The sequence below is a fragment of the Bos taurus genome, chromosome 18 (genome assembly GCF_002263795.3).
Source record: "Bos taurus isolate L1 Dominette 01449 registration number 42190680 breed Hereford chromosome 18, ARS-UCD2.0, whole genome shotgun sequence".
NCBI lineage: Eukaryota > Metazoa > Chordata > Mammalia > Artiodactyla > Bovidae > Bos > Bos taurus.
The window spans coordinates 63,624,475-63,643,070 of NC_037345.1; the positions used below are offsets into that span (position 1 = coordinate 63,624,475).

The following is an 18,596-nucleotide window of genomic DNA, read 5'->3' on the forward strand; positions in this document are numbered from 1 at the left end:
ATTTGGGAGAATGGCAGTGACACATGTATAATATCATATATGAAACGAGTCGCCAGTCCAGGTTCGATGCAGAATAGTGGATGCTTTGCGCTGGTGCACTGAGACGACCCAGAGGGATGGGACAGGGAAGGAGGAAGGAGGAGGGTTCAGGATGGGGAACATGTGTATACCTGTGGCAGATTCATGTTGATACATGGCAAAAACAATACAAGATAGTAAAGATAAAAAATAAAATAAAGAAAAAAAAATCCTGGAAGCCGAAATACACAGGACACTTATTTGACAGAAATGTCTTTGTTTATTTGAAATTTAAATTTCAGTGGTGATCCTCTTTTTCATCTGGACACTCTGCTAGGAGCATCCTATTTTACGATGAAATGTTCTCTAATGGGGGGACAATCAGCAGTCACCTCAGTTTCACGAAGAAGAAAACTAATGAGACCTGCATTCACTGAAAGAAGAACAACACAAAGCCAGAACTTATCACAAACAAACAGGCTACACTAAAGTAGAAAACGAATTCTGAAGGGAACGATAAGTCACCACTCAAATATTCACCTAATTCATGTGAAAGGAACCCCATGGGTTCCAGTATGATCGTAAGTTCTTCACATGTCACCCTTTCTTTGTATCACATAAGTGACAAATAATCCAGAATTTCCTTCTCGGAGCAGAAGGCACTTGGACCTGATGGTGGGGTACTGGGTGACTCATTTGGAATGGATTTTCTGGTGGCGTTTGAAAGTCCCCAGGTGACGAAAGGCACCGTGACACTCGGGGCACACGTAGGGCTTGAGGCCAGAGTGGATGCGTCGGTGAACGTTGAGGTTCCCTCGGTGGCTGAAAGCTCTGTCACAGTGCTCACAGTGGAAAGGCTTCTCCTGGGTGTGGGTCCTCTTGTGAGCATTCAGTGTGGAGTCCTGGGTGAACTTCTTGAGGCAGAGATCACAGTGTAGGGCTTCTCGCCAGTGTGGATCTGCTCATGAACCCGCAATTCTGAAAGCTGTATGAACCCTTTGGCACAGATGTCACATTGAAAGGGCCTCTCTCCTGTGTTTGTCCTCTGGAGCAGGGTAAGCTGAGATTGATAAGGAAAGCTCTTTTTGCACACCCTGAATTCAGAGGGTGCCCGTCCCGGGGTTTCTGCTCCCTCAGGAAGACTGGTGGGTCCCACGGTGCCAGATGCATCAATGGAATGGGACCCAAGCTGTCCTGAGAACTCTTCTTGGTCCAAACACGTGGCTGCTTCTTGACGCACGTCTTGGCAAGTCGGACTGCTGTCCCATTTCCTTTTGACATGTCTGCGATTCTTTAGAGGACCTCGTCTGGATCCCCTTGTAGTGGAAACGTCTCCCTCTGGAACACAGGAGGAAAGGGTTCAGGAGCCACATTTTAAATACCAGTTTCTTCTTGAGGATTCTTCTGTCTCTCTATGTGTCCAGAATCCGCTGAAAGAAATTCAGCACCACATTTAACATGGAGCATTTTCTGTGCTGCCGACCCTACTGGACCCTGATTTGGCTGAGAAGTTCCCATCAAGCAACCAAGCTAAGACTTGGATGGTGGGACACTGAATTGATGATAGAGAAGGTTGGCCCTGGAAAATGATCTCCACCCACCCATCCAGGATGTGATGCTGCTACCCAGCCCATGCACCACAAGAGGGAGTCACTAACTCTGCTGAATTCCAGTTTTGAATACTCACCAGGACCTATCAGAGTTCTGGTCCTGAGATGAAGGGTTTTGCTCCTCCCCCTGTCTTCCAAGTTCTCCAATTCTCCCTGGGCGTCTACCCTCCAAGCCTCACCTTTCAGAACAAGTCTCTTGGGGGAGATGCTCTCTCATCCTGACAAGGGACAACAAGCAGAGTCAAAGCCATTTACCTTAGTCCATGTGAAAACTTTTCCTGTTTCCCCATCTGCCTTTATCTTATCTAAGACTCAACTTCCATGTCATTTTAGGGGATATGCCCTGACTTCGTCTGGTCCACCCCATCAACCCTGATTGATAACACCTCCTGATAGCTCAAGCCTGTCCAGGATCTATACAGACTGTATCTTGCAATCAAATCAGCAATCAACAGTTGCACTCTGACTTCTCATGCATAGGTCTCTCCAAATTATACCACTCCTGCCTGCCCCTGATCTCTGGAAGTAAAGAACTCATGGCCAGCTCTATTGACCCAATCACTGTTGGGACTTTGCTGGATTCATCTTTGTGATGGTGGTTACCCAGTACATAGGAAGAATTACCAGTTATTCTTGGTCTCTACTCCATGCAATTCAGTAACATCCCCTGCCTATATCCCACTTATTTGAACAAATCAACTGTCTTCCATTAATTCTTGTCAGGGAGTCGTTCAGTCTCTGTCTCTGACTCATGCAAACCCTGGACATAGCTGCCAAGGTTCCTCTGTTCATCGTGGATTCTCCAGGCAAGAACATAGAGTGTGCAGCCATTGTCTTCTCCAGAAGAGATTCCTGACCCAGGATCAACCCAGGTCTCCTGCACTGTCAGCAGATTCTTTCACCATCTGCAGCACAGGGAAGCCAATGCTACTGGGGGGCAATAGAGTCCACTTTGGAGTCAACTCCTTCAGTTGCAAGGAATGATCATATTCTGAAATTAGACATGCCCTTGTGCAAAGTGGCCTTTGGGTAAATCACTGTCAGTGCATTACCTGCAGCAATTGAACCTAGCATGAAATATCAGGAAGACAGGATTCCCTTCTCCCCACTCCTAAGATAGAAGCGCTTCATAGTCAAGAGGGACAGAGAGGATTACTCCTTCTCACACTGTTAGAAAAAATGCCTAAAGGAATGAATGCCCACGGGAATTCCTGGAAGCAATGTCATTCCTGTCCCTTTGCCAAATCTCCCATTACCAGCAGCCACAACCCACTGCCTCTCTTCTATCTGCTCCCACCGCATCTCACACTGCTCCTAAAGGTTGTGCCCAGCAGATTCCTGCAGCTCTTGGTTCGTCCTTGGCCCATCCTCTGAGTAATGACCCTTGAGGGATTTGCGGTCCCTGCACGGGACTTCTCTATCGTTCCATTTCCACCGCCTGGCTTGTAACATCTCAATGTCAGGGATCAGTCACTAAGAATATTCTGCCCTTGTATGCAAGAGTATGTTGAGAGAAATACAATCAGATAATCGTTCGATAGACGCTGGAAATGTAGCTATCAGCATCCAATATAGCATGAAATAGAAGCTCCCCGTGGGTTAAAAGATCTTACTCCTGGAGTGAGACAGCACAAAAATGTATTCTTCCCTAACTCGTGCCCAACTGTGAACTTACTCTCCACCTGTTCTGGAGACCACTGATACAGCCCCCGCAGATCCAATATACTTAGTCGATTCCCGCAAGACTTCACGGTGTACCCTGCCCACATTCATCACTAAGTCCTACTAGACCCAGTTCTCTTGGTCTTTTGCTTACATCGCAGTCATTGTCTCCAGCTTTGCAATCCTGCACACATTTCGTTTGAGTCATTATGGACCTTCCTACTCTAGGCACGATCAATCGAACTCTCACCCAGCCTGTCATATCGCCCTTGGTGTGAAGATTCCAGGCCTCAGCCACAGATGCCACGAGTTCACGAGTCTCCTCAATTCTTCCGAGGGTATGACTCCTCTATCTAAGCGCTAAATGTTCTTGAACCAGCGACGGCCGAGGTTTCCTGGTCACCATCTTGATTTTCCAGTTAGATTTCTTGGGTTGCACGACCCATGATCTGTCATACCCCCAGGCATGTCTGTAGGTCCACAAGCCAAAAACAAACTCTTCCTCCAGCTGTTATTATGGAGCAATTTACCATAGTAGATTCTGAGCAAATGCTTCTAGTACAGTGCGGTCGCCAGTTACTGCCTATAGGAAATGATTTCTCTCTGGCTTCTTCCACACGCATAAATATGGTTAGCAGTCTAAATAACGAGAAAAAAAAAAGAAAGAAAGAAACAAATGGGTTTCATTTTTCTCATACCCTTCTGTCTCCCCTACATCCCATTATTGACATCCATTGCTCGACTCATTCAATATTCATGAAACTGTCCTTGTCACAAGAAATGACCATAAGGACTTCGCTTTGTAGAGTCACCAGTAGCTAGAATCTCTTTTCCAATGCAGCGTAACATGGTATTTGATCCCTTCAATGGAAGACCCGCTGCTCTTACGCCCTTGCCACCAGATACTCTTGAGTCTGAGAAGAACTACTGACCCGAGCTCTAGACTCCCATCTTGCTTGCACAGTAGATATACACGACAATGAAGAAGCCTTACCCTCGCTAGATCAATACTCCTCAACTCTAGCCTATACTTAAGAAAAGCCTCTACAGCAAAGAATGACCCAGCCCACCAAAATGAACATGAATTAAAAACTTATATAACATTAATAATAACATATAATGAGTTTTAAATGGCCAAGTGGGTGCAGCCTTAAAACCTTGATGAATAACACCATCTCATCACAGCAATCACTTGTCGCGAATTCATTCTCTCTCCCTTCAGAAGAGCTGGATTACACGTGGTTAGCAGTAAGGTCTGCCTGTCACAAGGGTGTTCCCAGCTAATGTAAGATGAATCAGATAAGCAAGATCTTTCTGAAACCCACCCGTGTGTCTGATTCTAGCATCTTCCTTTGAGGTGCCACTCATCACTTCACCCTGGCAGGTCTCTTGCCCTCCAGACTCCTAAGATCACACTGGTTCTCAAAGAATCTGGTCATGGAGAAGCTGAATATCATAATATTACTATAGAGCTTCGGGTGGACTCCCAGGTAGTTCCAAGGCCATAACTCTCATTCATTCCCTATGTGATTGGAAAAAGAATGAAGAACTATTTGGATAATTTTTGGTACATTCCTATTCTTCCTGTGGAGACATGCAACAGGAAGAACCATTAAGAGGCCACCTATAATTGTTTGGCATAAAACTATCTCTATTGTATTTTATTTTACTTTAACTTAGATGGAATGGCAAATTATTCTGGGGAACAGATTGATTTTCCTAATCTGTTTGGGAATTTTTTCTCTCTGCTTGGAACTTAGGCCAGTTTGCATAAGTTAATCCGATGATTGTAATCAAATTGGGTTTACTAATCTTTTCTTTCTCAGAAATAAGTCATAAAACTTTTCGTCAGTCGTGATAATAATGATACCACTTCAATGAGCTACGATAAAACACATTACAACATCCAGTAACTAGTTGTACATCATGTAGGAAAAAAGGAGAAGGCAATGGCGCCGATCCATCTTTCCAGAAAATCCCTATGAGATGGAGGATGTCTGGTGGGCTTACATTCCATAGGTTTGCTATGGAGTTGACACGACTACGCGCCTTACACTTTCAACATTTCCCTTTCATGCGCATGGAAAGAATGCAACCAGTCTTCTTCCCTTCTGCCGTGGACACCGAGGATCCTGTCGGTGCCACTATTGGGTCCACATGTCGACATGACTGAAATGACTTAGCAGCATTAGCAGCACAGGGAAAAAATGACACTTATCAAACTCAGCCTTTCTTTTTCTAATACCTAATGGAAAGCAGTATCCAAACTATTAAAGGAACATTATTCAACATATAATGGCCACACTAGACAAAACCAGGGCTATCACCCACCTGTAGCAAAGTCTTAAGAAGGAAAACCCACAACAGTCTTTTGATAAGAAATGTGTTTTTATTAAATTTTAAATTGACACTGCTACTGTATTAATCTAGCCATTTCTTCTGCTGCTGCTGCGTGCTTTAAGCTGACTAATCCGTCACACATGCCAACTCTGGTTGATCCCCATAATGCAGCCGCAGCCTTCAAGCTAGCCCCACATCCCTGCTGTGATATTCTCCAGGCAAAAACACTGAGTGCGGTTACTCATTTCATCTCTACATTATAGCCATGAAATGATACAAGTGAAATTAAAAGTCTTGCATTGTCTGTCCGATCTCTATCAGCGACCATTTCTCCAGTTGACGAGCCGCAGCAGGCCCTCCTATCCATGGGATTATTTCTACCAAAAGTGAGTACTGGAGTGGCTCAAGGCCTTCTCCACCATCCTGCTAGGAGCCATCCTATTTTACAAGGTATCACTCTGACAAGAGGCAATCAGCAGTAGCCTCACTTCTGATGATGAGGTACTGAGGAACCAGTGAGACACAGCTTCTTGAGAAGAACAAGAACAACACCAGCGAAAACATGTAAGAAAACCAGAGTCAACCTCGTAGGCAATTCTCCTCCAATGTGAAAATCACAAATGAAAAAGAATAACTATAGTCTTATAGCAAGTAGAAAAACAATTCCAAGGGAAAAATAAGTACATACTCAATTCAATCACTCATGTACCTATTCACGTCAGGAATCCCTGGGTTCCACAGTCTCCTAAGCCCCTCCCTGTCAGCCACACTTTGTATCACACAGGTGAAATCATTCTCAAATTTTCTCATTAACAGAAAAGACCTGGACTGAGAGCAGGTCCTTAGCCAGTCATCTGGAATGGATTTTCCGGTGGATTTGAAACCCCAGATACTGGAAGGCCCTGTGACACTCGGGGCACAGTAGGGCTTTAGGGTTCCAGGTGGGTGATGGTGAACATGAGGTTCCTCAGTGGCGAAGCTCTGTCACAGTGCTCACAGCGGAAAGGCTTCTCCTGGAATGGGTCACTTTGTGAGCTGCGCAGTGGGAAGTTGTGGTGAACTTCTTGAGCAGAATCATCACGCTGAGGGTTCTCACCAGTGTGGATCCGCTGGTGGACCCGCAGGTCTGAAGGGCTGTATGACCTTGGCACAGATGTCGCATTGAAAGGGCCTCTCTCCTGTGTGTGTCCTCTGGTGCAAGTAGCTGATATTGATAAGGAAAGCTCTTTTTGCACACCTTGCATTCAGAGGCTGCCCGTCCCGGGGTTCCTGCTCCCTCAGAATGACTGGTGGGTCCCATGCTGCCAATGCAACAACGGAATGGGACCCAAAGCTGTCCTGGAAACTCTCTTTGGTCCAAACACGTTGGCTGTTCTTGACCCACATCGTTTGGCAAGTGGGAGTGCTGTCCTGCTTCCTTTTGACATGTTGGATTCTTCAGAGGACCTCGTCTGGATCCACTTGGAGTGGAAACATCTCCTCTGGAACAATAGGGAAAGGGTTCAGGAGCCACATTTGAAGTATTCACTTCCTTCCTGGGGACTCTCCCCTCTCTCTCTGCCCCCCAGAATCTGCTGAAAGAAGAATTCAGCACCTATTTATCAAGGAGCATTTTCATGGTGCCTGCCTCATTGGAACCATCCTAATCTTGGCTACAGACTTCCAGCAAACCAAACTACTAAGAGTCTAGCTGATGAAACCACTCTGGAATACGTTGGAAATGGAGAAGGTTGGCATTGGAGAACCAACTCCTACCCCACAACACCAAGGGATGGATGTGGTACCCCTTCCTGGACATCAGTGAGGCAGTCTGTACCGTCCTGTGGTCTCCAAGTTTTAATACTTTCACACTGATCATCCTGGAAGTTTCAGCTCTTGAGACAAAAGGGTTCTTGTCACTCCTGTGTCTTCCAGCAGGTCCTTCTCCAAGTACTCCTTGGAGGGCGTTCTGACAACCTCCAGTTCACCTGTTTCAGGGAATGGTCTCCGGCGGAGAGCTTTCTGGCCCTAGGACAAGGGGCAACAAGCAGAGTCAATCCCACTGCCTTAGCCCACGGCAAGCTCTGTCTCCTCTTTCCCACCCGCTCGTACCCTGATCTCACACTCCGCTTTCTGGATATCATTGGGAGGATATGCCCTGACTGCTTCCATCACCCTGATTGGCAGTCCTCTTCTGATTCCCATGTCTGTCCTTGATCTATACCCAACCACCTCTGGCGAAAGTCCAGACTTCACAGCTGGCTCTGCCAATTATCTTTGGCACATATCTCTCCACCTCATCTCACATTCTCCAGGCCTGAATCTGAAAGCAGAGGGATTCTGGCTCTAGGGCTCCTGACTTCACCACTTGTTGATACCTTGCCTGGATTTCTCTTCGACAGGAAAGGTGGCCTGGGGCATAATAGATGATAAGCGTATAGCTGTTATACTGATATAGCTCTATTTATACTATGTAGCTTATTCACGTGAGAATCAGTAGCATCTCCTCCCCCATTCACATTTTCCAAAAAATCCACTGTCTCCAGGCATACTCCAAAATCTGAGGGGGAAAATGACTCCAACGGGAACTTGTTATTTACCAATTCAGGTTTACAATATCCCCCAATATTAGAGTAGCTCTGACGAAATCCATCATGGGTGGAAACAGCTGTGAGTTTCATTTACCCCTGATGGAACCCAGCAGCATCCCGTGGAAACAGGACTCCTCTGCCTCATCTTAGGGCCACAAGCTTTCATGGTGAAAGGACTGATGAAAGATGGACTGTCTTCATTCTCAACTGGGACGGAAAACGGCCGGGAATGAATGCATCCATGGGAATTCCTGGAGGCAAGTGGGTCCATTCCTGTCCTTTGCCAACTCCCCAATTACTTCTCAGCCACGCCCATCCGACCCTCTCTACCTGTTCCCAGACTGGAGGTCAGGACATCACACTCACCTGCCCCGTCGAAGGTCCTTGGCTCCTGGCAGTGCTGCCCGTCTTGCCTTTCCGGCTGGCCTCGTCTGGAGGGACCACACTGACTGTAGACTGAGGGCTCCCTGGCTGGTCTCCTCTCACTGTGCCCTTCACTTGACCTCAGATCCTAATCTCAACACCCAGACTGGCATCAAAAATCCTCGCCTTGGACACGGGACACCAGCCTGTGAGAAAATTCAGAATAGGAAGTCTCCCTTCACAAAATCCAAAAGGTATTCATTGATATCCCTACTTAGGAGCCCACCTCTGGGAATGACATTTGAAAGACCAACCACCTCAAAGTGAGGACAAAGAAACATCTCCAGTGATGCCACAGGGCAAGGCTCGCCTGTGGAATCACTGATTAGAGCCAAGCCCTCTGATCCTTCTGCTTTATCTCCCAGCTCGCCAGCCCCTCATGCCACGTTCCCTGTCTCACAGGGTCCACTAGGGTCCCACTCACCCATTTCTGCAGTTTCTGTTCTTTCTCAGCACCTCTTCCAGATCCTTACAAAGTCTCGGCACCACTACTTTTGACTAAGACCTGGATGTCCGGTGGCATGCACATCACGAACTGGCTCCAGCACCAGCCTGTCCACCATCTCCTCCTTGGTGTGAAGATCCGGCCTCAGCCACAGACTGCAGAGTTCATGGAGCCTCCTCAGAGCCTTGATCGGGTCAGATTTCGTCCGAGCTGCTAAATGTTCGGGAAAGCGAGCGCAACTTTTCAAGGTCGGAGTCGGGGTTTCCTTCGGGGTGTCCTTGGCGGGGCAGACGCTGGCGACCTGCTCCGGATGTCCGCGAAGCGGCCACGACCGCTTGTCTGGTTTCTCAGCCATACCGACTGTAGAGCTTCTTCAGTAGGACCTCTGGGCAAATGCTTTCTGAGAGTGCGAGGCACAATGACCCGATGAAAAAGGAATTTCCTCTTGCTTTTCTCAGTAAGATTCAGTATTCAGAATATGGGGGCAAAAAAGAAACGAATTGCAGCCAATTAGTTTTATTTCATCCACCTACCATCCCTCGTCCCAATACTGGGCATTATTCTCCCTCAGAATTTTCACACCAGGGACAAGAATCCATTCTCTTATTCCTCGACATCCATCTTATAGTACAAGAATCTGTGTGGTGTCTCACGGCAGTGCTTAAAGCCCTTGTGAGAAAAATGAACCACACACACGACACCATGGAGTGTGGAAACAATCTCATCTCACACAAAGATTCCACAAATGAACCACAGTTCACGTGTGGCTGGAGGGAGATCGGTGGATTTCACACGGTCTCTGAGCAAATGCAAGGTGAACAGAAAGCCAGGAACTTACTGAACACCCACTTCCACGTGCCTGACTTCAGCGTTCTCTTTAGACATTTCCATCAATTACCTCTTTGAAGCTTTCCCCTCGGTCCTCCTCAGTTGGGGACTTGCTCTAAACTCGGCCGGCGGAGAAGCGTCTCTCTATGGAGCTGGAAGAAATGCCGGACCTCTCGGCCTGTTACGCATCGGCGCATGGATTCGTTGAGGGCGCGGCAAACCATTCTAGATAATCCCACTTTACTTAATCACAGGGTTCGATTGCCCATGAAATCTCTCAGAAACAACCATGATTTATTAAAGAGGCCTCCATAGTGATTTTAGCGACAGATTCTGTGTATTTGTTTTGTTCTATTCTTTGGCCAAGCAGGGAGGCAGGTGCGGGCTTCAGTTCCCAGGCCGCGGAAGGAAACCACGCCACCTGCAGAGGGAGCGCTAGCTCACCCGCTGGGCCGCTAGGGAAATCCCTCGGTTTCCTTTTGGATTTGATTGACTTTGGACTTTGGGGACTGCATTTTGGGGTGAACGGGACGGTTTTAATGTTCTGAATTTTTGGTCTCACTGCCTGGAGGTTTGACGGAGTCATGAGATATGTGGTGGGAGCCACATCGGGTTTGACTCCTGTCTCTTCTTTCTGTTCTTGTTGAGATAAGTCTTCAAAGGCTTTTCTAAAATCATCGATGGGCTAAAGGGTTTGAAGACGCCGATTTCTAGTAGGCTTTTTGAAGAATAGAGTTGTACAAACATAGGAAAAAGACACCTATCACTTTCGGAATCCTTCCTTTTTTCGAAACACTGGGAGAATCCGAAAGTATGGCATGAGTCAATCTACCTCAGCATAGTAAAGCCATGTAGGCAAAACCACGGCTATCACCTATTCCCTGTAAGAAAAAGTCTTAGAAAGATACCAGACACTCTTTGACAAAATGTGTTTATTTAAATTTAAATTCCCACGGCAGAGCCTGGCCTCTGTGCCAGGAACATGCAGTTTTACAGTGAAGTCCACCTAACAGAAGGCAGTCAACAATAGGCTCAGTTTTCTGATGAAGTTCTGATAACTAATGAGACATGCTTTCAGTAGAAGAATACACAAAGGAAGCAAAAACTTTTTGAAACAGGCTACACTAAGGTAGAAACAAAATCCAAAGGGAACGATAAGCCATCACTAATGTCCTCCTCATTCATGTAAATGGAAGCCCTGGACCACATATCCTCCGAAGCTCTTCACATGTCATCCATCCTTTGTCTTACAGAAGTGGACAAATCATTTGATTTCTTCTTGGAGCAGAAACGACTTGGACCTGAGGGCAGGGTCCTGGGCCAGTGGTTCGGAATGGGTTTCCTGGTGGGATTGTGAGAGACCCCAGGGAGCAGAGGCAGGTCACACTGGGGGCACATGTAGAGCTCGACCCAGTGTGTGACCACTGAGGTTTACCCACTGTGAGTGAAAGCTTTTTCACAGTGCTCACAGCAGAAAGCTTCTCTGGGTGTGGTTCCTCTGTGGTGAGCATGTCAGCGTGATCGTGGGGAACTTCTTGGGGCAGAGATCACAGCTGTAGGGCTTTCTCGCCCACGTGGGTCTCCTGGTGAACGCACAGGTCCGGAGGCTGAATGAACCATTGGACATGGATGTTGCTTTTCGTTGTTTTAATTTAAATGGCCGTCTCTCTTTAATGTGGTTCCAGAATAAGAGCCATTACTTTGATAACGCAGGCTCAGCAGAGGCTCAAAAGGATGTGTGTAAAGAATGTTTCCAAAGGCTCCAGAGATGACCCCAACTCTGCTTCCTGCTTTCCCTGGACAATACTCCATCTCCTGGGTGGGGCGGCTACTTGGTCCAGCTGACTTTAGGATGTCATAGTGTCGTGAGTGTGTCCAGGTGCCTGTTGAGTCCTCCACTCTCTGCTTGTGGGTTTTGGATGCTTTTCTTCAGGATCCTCTCCATTTGTCGCATCTCCTGCACCTTCTCAAAGGCCACCTGGGCTGGGGAACAGCTTGTGAGGTGGCGCCTCAGCTCCTCCTCCTGGTTCTTCTGGATTTTTCCCATCGTTTCCAGGAGTTTTGCCTTGTCTCTGTCCTTTTTCTTCTTCCGCTTGTCACCCAAGCTCTGTGACTCCTTTCAGCTTCAGGGGTCCCTTTTGACCTGCCTGTAGGCGTCCATGCTGCCATTCTTGGATTCAGATTTCTAAATGGAAAGAGTGCGGGGTCAGTTTTCTCAAATTGAAATTGGGACGATATCGTTCTCCTGTGTAATCCGAGAGGTTCCCTCTGTGGGTTAACACAATGAACAAGACGAACATCTCTGCTTTACCCAGGGGGCCAGGGTCAGAAAGCCTTGGATGAATAATGCAGCACACCACACCACAGCAGGAGGGTGGCAACACCTATAAATCAGTGATTTATAAACTACTAAATCAGATGGAGGCAGGCAGGGGGGAACCTGAAAGAACCTCTTATTTAAAATGTCTTTTCTGCAGAGAAGGATCTGTGTTCCATTATATTTCCCAAGTTCCATTTACATGTTTAAAGTCAGTTCTTCCTCACAGAGAGTCAGCAGTCAACCATAGTTTTATGGAGTTTAAGGGAGATCCACGCTTTCAACAGGCTTTGAGCTGATGCAGGTGAGTAGAAAACCCAGCCTTAACCCACCACCTCCTTCTGTATTGATTCCAACCCTTCTCCTTAGACGTTTCTCACTCATCACTTACTCTCCTAGGAAGCCCTCTTGCCCTCAGGCCTCCTCATTGGTGACTGGCTATCAGAATGTGTTCTGGGCTGAAATCATCTAATTTATAGACGGCCCGGGGGGAATGGCAAGGGTCCCTGCTTGTTACCCCATCAGCACAGCGATTGTGCAAGGGTGGTTCAAGCCATTTATATGACCTCATTTTAGAATCCAATTTATCCACAGATCCAGTTTCACACGACACTTCACTGGAAAAAAAAACAATTTATTAAAGGGCTCCAATTGGTTTTCTGGTAGACTTCTCTGATAGCTCAGGTGGTAAAGAGATCCACCTACAATGCAGGAGATGCTGTAGTAATTCCTGGGTCGGAAGATCTGCTTGGAGAAGAGATACCGCTACTCACTCCAGTTTTCTTGGGCTTCCCTTGTGGCTCAGCTGGGAAAGAAGTAAAGTGAAAGTCTTTCAGTCATGTTCCAACACTTTGTGAACCCGTGGATATACAGTCCATTGGAATTCTCCACGCCAGAAGATGAGTCGGTAGCTGTTCCTCTCCAAGGGATCTTCCCCAACCCAGGTATCAAAGCCAGGTCTCCCGTATTGCAGGCAGATTGCTTCCACCAGGGAGCCCTGCACTTTTTGGTAGTAAGATTGTTTTTCCTGGTCTATCAATACTTTTCTCATTTAACCTGGAGAGTTGGAAGGAGTCAAACAAGGTATCTGAAAGTTTTAACTAGTTTGGTTAGTGGCGGAAGAAGAAAAAGGACATAGACAAGGCAAAACTCCTGGAAACGATGGGAAAATCTCGGAAGAACAGGGGAGGACTGTGAGGGCCACCTCGATAAGGGACCCAGCCCAGGGGGCCTTGAGAAGGTGCAGGAAAGCAACAAATGGAGAGCTCCTGAGAAAGCATCAGAAAGCATCAGAGAGTCGCTCAGTCATGTCCAACTCTTTGCACCCCGTGGACTGTAGCCTACCAGGGTCCTCCGTCCATGGCATTCCAGGCAAGAGTACTGGACTGGGTTTGCCATTCCTTCTCCAACAACTGTGGAGGTGGGCGCAGACGTTTGTCCAATGGCGACTCCCCCACCTCCCACCCGGACAATTAATGAGTGACAGCTTTTATATGGAGAGGGGGGCTACAGGCAGAAACAGTGTAGTCAGCTCTGACAACATCTTAAAGTGGTCATCACTGGTCTGATGAGTGTCATCTTGATTGTTGTAATACAGTTAACTTCAGTTCCAGGGTCGCATTTGTTTTCATTTCTTGGGTCATTCTCAGAATCTCTCATGGTTTCCCAGGAGGTCAGTGGTAAAGAATCCGCCTGCCAATGCAAGAGACATGGGTTTGCTCCTCGTTGGGAAGTTCCCAGAGAGAGGGAATGGCAACCCACTGAAGTATTCTTGCCTGGGAAATCCCATGGACGGAGGAACCTGGTTGGCTACAGTCCATGGGGTCACAAAGAGCCACTTCACTTTGCAACTCCATGCACTGCAGCACGCCAGGCTTCCCTGTCTTCACTATCCCCAGGAGTTTGCTCAACCTCGTGTCCATTAATTTGGTGATGCCATCAACCATCTCATCCTCTGTCACTCCTCTATCTCAAAGGATGTTAACTTACAGGCCCAAGATGGAGGCAACTAATTCAAAGAAGCAATATAGAATATAAAGACTGGTCTCTTCAGAAACAGGGTATTAGAACCATTATCGAAGAATCAACACAAGAAGTTAATATGATGAAATATGAATAAGACTTCAAAAACACAGTTAAGTAGTAGTTAAGAAAGTGGATAATAGGGCTTCCCTGGGGGCTCGGAGGTAAAGGCTGTGCCTGCCAATGAGAGGACACGAGTTCCATCCCTGACCCGAAGAAGGTCCAGGGCTCAGGAGCACTAAGGCCGTGCGACACAACCCACCAGCCTGGAGCCGCCACTACTGAAGCCCAGAGCCCGAGAGCCTGGGGTCCACACAAGAGAGGTCACTGCAGGAGAAGCCTGTGCCCCGTGACTGGAGAGGAGCCCTGGCCCGAGCAGCAACAAAGACCACACAGCCGAAAACAAATGGAGTTAAAAATAAAATACATACCGAGGCTGAGAAACTGCTATTGAGGAAACGTGGTGATGGAGTGAGATGCCGGGTGATAAAGCAACACCAGGCCTGTCCGTCTCAAAAGAACCACTGATTGTGTGGAGATCGAAGACAGCCTGAGGGTGTCGGGGAAGGACTTTCCAGACAGTGGAGGAAAACCTAGAACCCAGACCGCAAAGCCAGTTGGGCTTGGTGTGGTCAGTGTGGCCAAGTGGCTGGGAGTGGAGGAGAAGGTAGAGTGTGTGAGGAGTGGTCCCTCCGGGGTGTGAGAAAGGATTTGGATTTGCCGGAAGATTTCATGCAAGGATGGGCACAATAAGGACAGAAATGTATGACCCAAGAGAAGCAAGAAGATATTAAGAAGAGGTCAAGAATATCAGAACTATACAAAAAGATCTTCACGACCCAATAATTCCAAAGGTGTGATCACTCACCTAGAGCCAGACATTCCTGAATGTGAAGTCAAGTGGGCCTTTAGGAAGAATCACTATGAACAAACTAGTGGAGGTGATGGAATTCCAGTTGAGCTATTTCAAATCCTCAGGCATGATGTTGTGAAATGTTGCGCTCAATAAGTCAGCAATTTGGAAAAGTCAGCATGGCCCAGGATGGAAAAGGTCAGTTTTCATTCAACACCCAAAGAAAGGCAATGCAAAGAATGTTCAAACTACTGCTACTTTGCACATGCATCATCGAACATGCTACATAGTATGCTCAAATTTCTCCAAGCCACTCTTCACAGTAAGTGAACCATGAACTTTCAGATGCTCAAGTGGATTTAGAAAAGGCAAAGGAACCAGAGATCAAATTGCCAACATCAATTGGATCATTGAATAAGCAAGGGTTCCAGAGAAACATCTACTTCTGCTTATTGACTATGCCACAGCCCTTGACTGTGTGGATCACAAGAAACTGTGGAAAATTGTTAGACAGGAAATGCCAGACTTCATGAGCTGCCTCCTGAGAAATCTGTATGCAGTAGGAAGCAACAGTTAGAACTGGACTTGGAACAACGGACTGATTCCAAATGGAAAGGAGTCGTCAAGGATGTATATTGTTACACCTGCTTATGTAATTTATATGCAGAATACATCATGAGACAAGCTGGGCTGGATGAAACACAAGGCTGGAATCAAGATTGCAGGAGAAATATCAATACCCTCAGATACACAGATGACACACCCTTCTGGCAGAAAGCGAAGAAACCAGAGTCCCTTGATGAAAGTAAAGAGGAGAGTGAAATCTTGCTTAAAACTAATATTCAGAAACTAAGATCATGGCATCGGTCCCATCCCTTCATGGCAAACAGATGGGGAACAGTGGAAAAAGTGAGATAATTTATTTCGAGGCGGGGGAGCTCCAAACTCACGGCAGATGGTGACTGTAGCCATGAAATTAAACAAGACTCTTGCTCCACAATGAAGAAAAGTTATGATCAAGCTAGACAGCATAGTAACAACTGAGACATTACTTGGCCAACAAGTCCAGCTTAGGTCCAAAGCTAATGGTTTTTTCCAGTAGTCATGTTATGGATGTGAGAGTTGGACTTAAAGAAAGCTGAGAGGCAGAAATTGATGCTTTGAAACTTGGTGTTGGGGGAAGACTCTTGAGTGTCTTTGGACTGCAAGGAGATTCCAACAGTGCCATTTAAAGGAAATTCAGTCTGAATATTCAATTGGAATATTTGGAGCTGAGAGAAACTCCAATACTTTGGCCACCTGAATTGCAAAGAACTGACCTCATTTGAAAAGACCCTGATGCTGGGAAGATTGAAGGCAGGAGGGAAGGGGATGACGAGGAATGAGACAGTTGGATGTCATCTACTGAGTCAATGGATGTGAGTTTTGAGTAAACTCCGGGAGCTGTTGGACAGGGTGGCCTGACGTGTTGCATTTTTCATGGGGTTCTCAAAGAGTTGGACACGACTGAGCGACTGAACTGAACTGAACTGAATGAACCCATAGATGCAGGTAGATAATGGATTGACCAGGGTAAAGGGGGAGGGGGGCAGAGAATGGGGAGGGACTTTTCATGATTCACATTTTGTTCTTGGGGTGTTGAGCCAAAGTTGGAAATAACAACATTGACAGTTGCACAACAATTGTGAACAAACTTGCGTGGAACAGATTGTTACACTTTATAAAAGATCAAAACTGTATGTTGTGTGTTTCATAACATAACAAGTAATGTGATCCGGAACTTGATTCTCTTTGGATCTTTTGTGCGTCCCTTCCTTGGAGATATAATCCTGGTGAGAACAAAGGAAATTTTTTGGGTGGACAATCTCTTTGCTTAACGTTTCCAACGGCACTATACTCATGGAAATTGCAGTGTTTAAATAGTCTTTCCTCCTATTTTTTTTCCCCGAAGAAAATCACTGATGGAGAGCCTCGCCTGGTGGCTTGTTTGACCGAATCATATAAAAACTGGCACTGCTGTTCATATCCTATTTTGAGGAGTCTCACACACTCAAATTTCTTGAAAGACAGCAAGGAACCATAGTCAGACTACAGAAGTCAAATCTAGGGGCATTCAGACATTCAACCATTTTTTCCCATAAGCTGGATGTCAGAATGATGGTGGACTAATGACCAATTCAATATGATTATTGTACCATGAGAAGAAAAGGTATTGGGTATGGGGTGAGGCAATGTAGAGGAGATTGGAAGGGTGAATAAAAATGAACAGTCTTGTTCATTTATCTTTTTGCCCCCATTCTTCTGAACAGTGAATACATTTGCTGGGAAAGGTAGATGAAATCCCTTACGTAGGGGTGAATTTGGTTTTTTCATGGGCTTCTAGAAGCATGTGCTACATTTGCTAGTAAATTCCTTAGTCATATGGCTAAGAATGTACATTTGTGGGGTCTGGAATAGTCGCCAAACGGCCATAATCCTGAACGCACAAGTGTCTGTGCCACACCAAGTGGTTACTTACTGAAAGTCAGGCTGCAACCCAAAAGTGGCACATGCCCTGCAGAACATACAGGAGGACTCCTGATCTCTCCACAGAATCTTTAACCATGCGGAATTTTAAAGGGTTGTTTAAGTCACTGAGTTGTGTCCAACTCTCACTATTCCACGGCCCGCACCAGGTTCTTCTGTCATTGAATTTCCAGGCAAGAATACTGGAGTGGGTTGTCCATTTCCTTCTGGCGAGAAGATCTTCCAACCAGGGAGTGACCCACGTCTTAACTGCATTGAGGTAGATTTTTACCCACTGAGCCACCGGGACGCTAGGCGAACCAAACTGGTTTAAAACTCAGATCTATGCTTTGACTTCTTCCAACTCTCCAGGTAAAATGAAAAAAGATTTTGCTAGACCAGAAAAAATAATCTTAATGCCAAAGTGCACGGGCTTCCTGGTGGTAAAGAATCTGCTGCAATGCGGGAAGACCTGGCTTTGCTCCCAGGTCGGAAGATTTTTTGAGATCGGCTACCCATTCCAGTCTTCTGGCTTGGAGAATTCCATGGACTGTATAATCATGCGGTCACAAAGGGTCGGAACATGACTGAAAGCTTTCACTTTAACTTCTTTCCCAGCTTAGCCACAAGGGAAAGCCAAGAACGCTGGAGTGGGTAAGCCTATCCCTTTCTCCAGCAGATTTCCTGACCAGGAATTAACTCTAGCGTCTCCTGCTTCCAAGAGATTCTTTACGAATGAGCTATCAGAGAAGTCTACCAGATAAACCAACATGGAGGCTCTTTGATAAACTGTGTTTTTTTTCTGGTGCAGTTTGTCCATGTGAAACTGGATCCATGGATAACTGGATTATCTAAATGACGTCATACTAAAAATGGTTAACCCGCCCTTAACAATCACTGTGCTGATGGGGTACAGCAGGACCCTTGCCATTTCCTTCTGCCTCTCTATATAGAGATTTGTTTTCAGGCCCCAGACCCTCTGATTAGCCAGTCTCGCTTGAGG

General features: G+C 46.4%; 2 pseudogenes; both read right to left on the reverse strand.

Moving 5' to 3' along the window:
• Nucleotides 1-274: 274 nt before the first annotated feature.
• LOC112442417 (zinc finger and SCAN domain-containing protein 5B-like) lies at nt 275-10,120 on the reverse strand (annotated as a pseudogene).
• Nucleotides 10,121-11,724: 1,604 nt separating this feature from the next.
• Nucleotides 11,725-12,057, reverse strand: LOC104968608 (protein FAM32A-like; annotated as a pseudogene).
• Nucleotides 12,058-18,596: the final 6,539 nt, after the last annotated feature.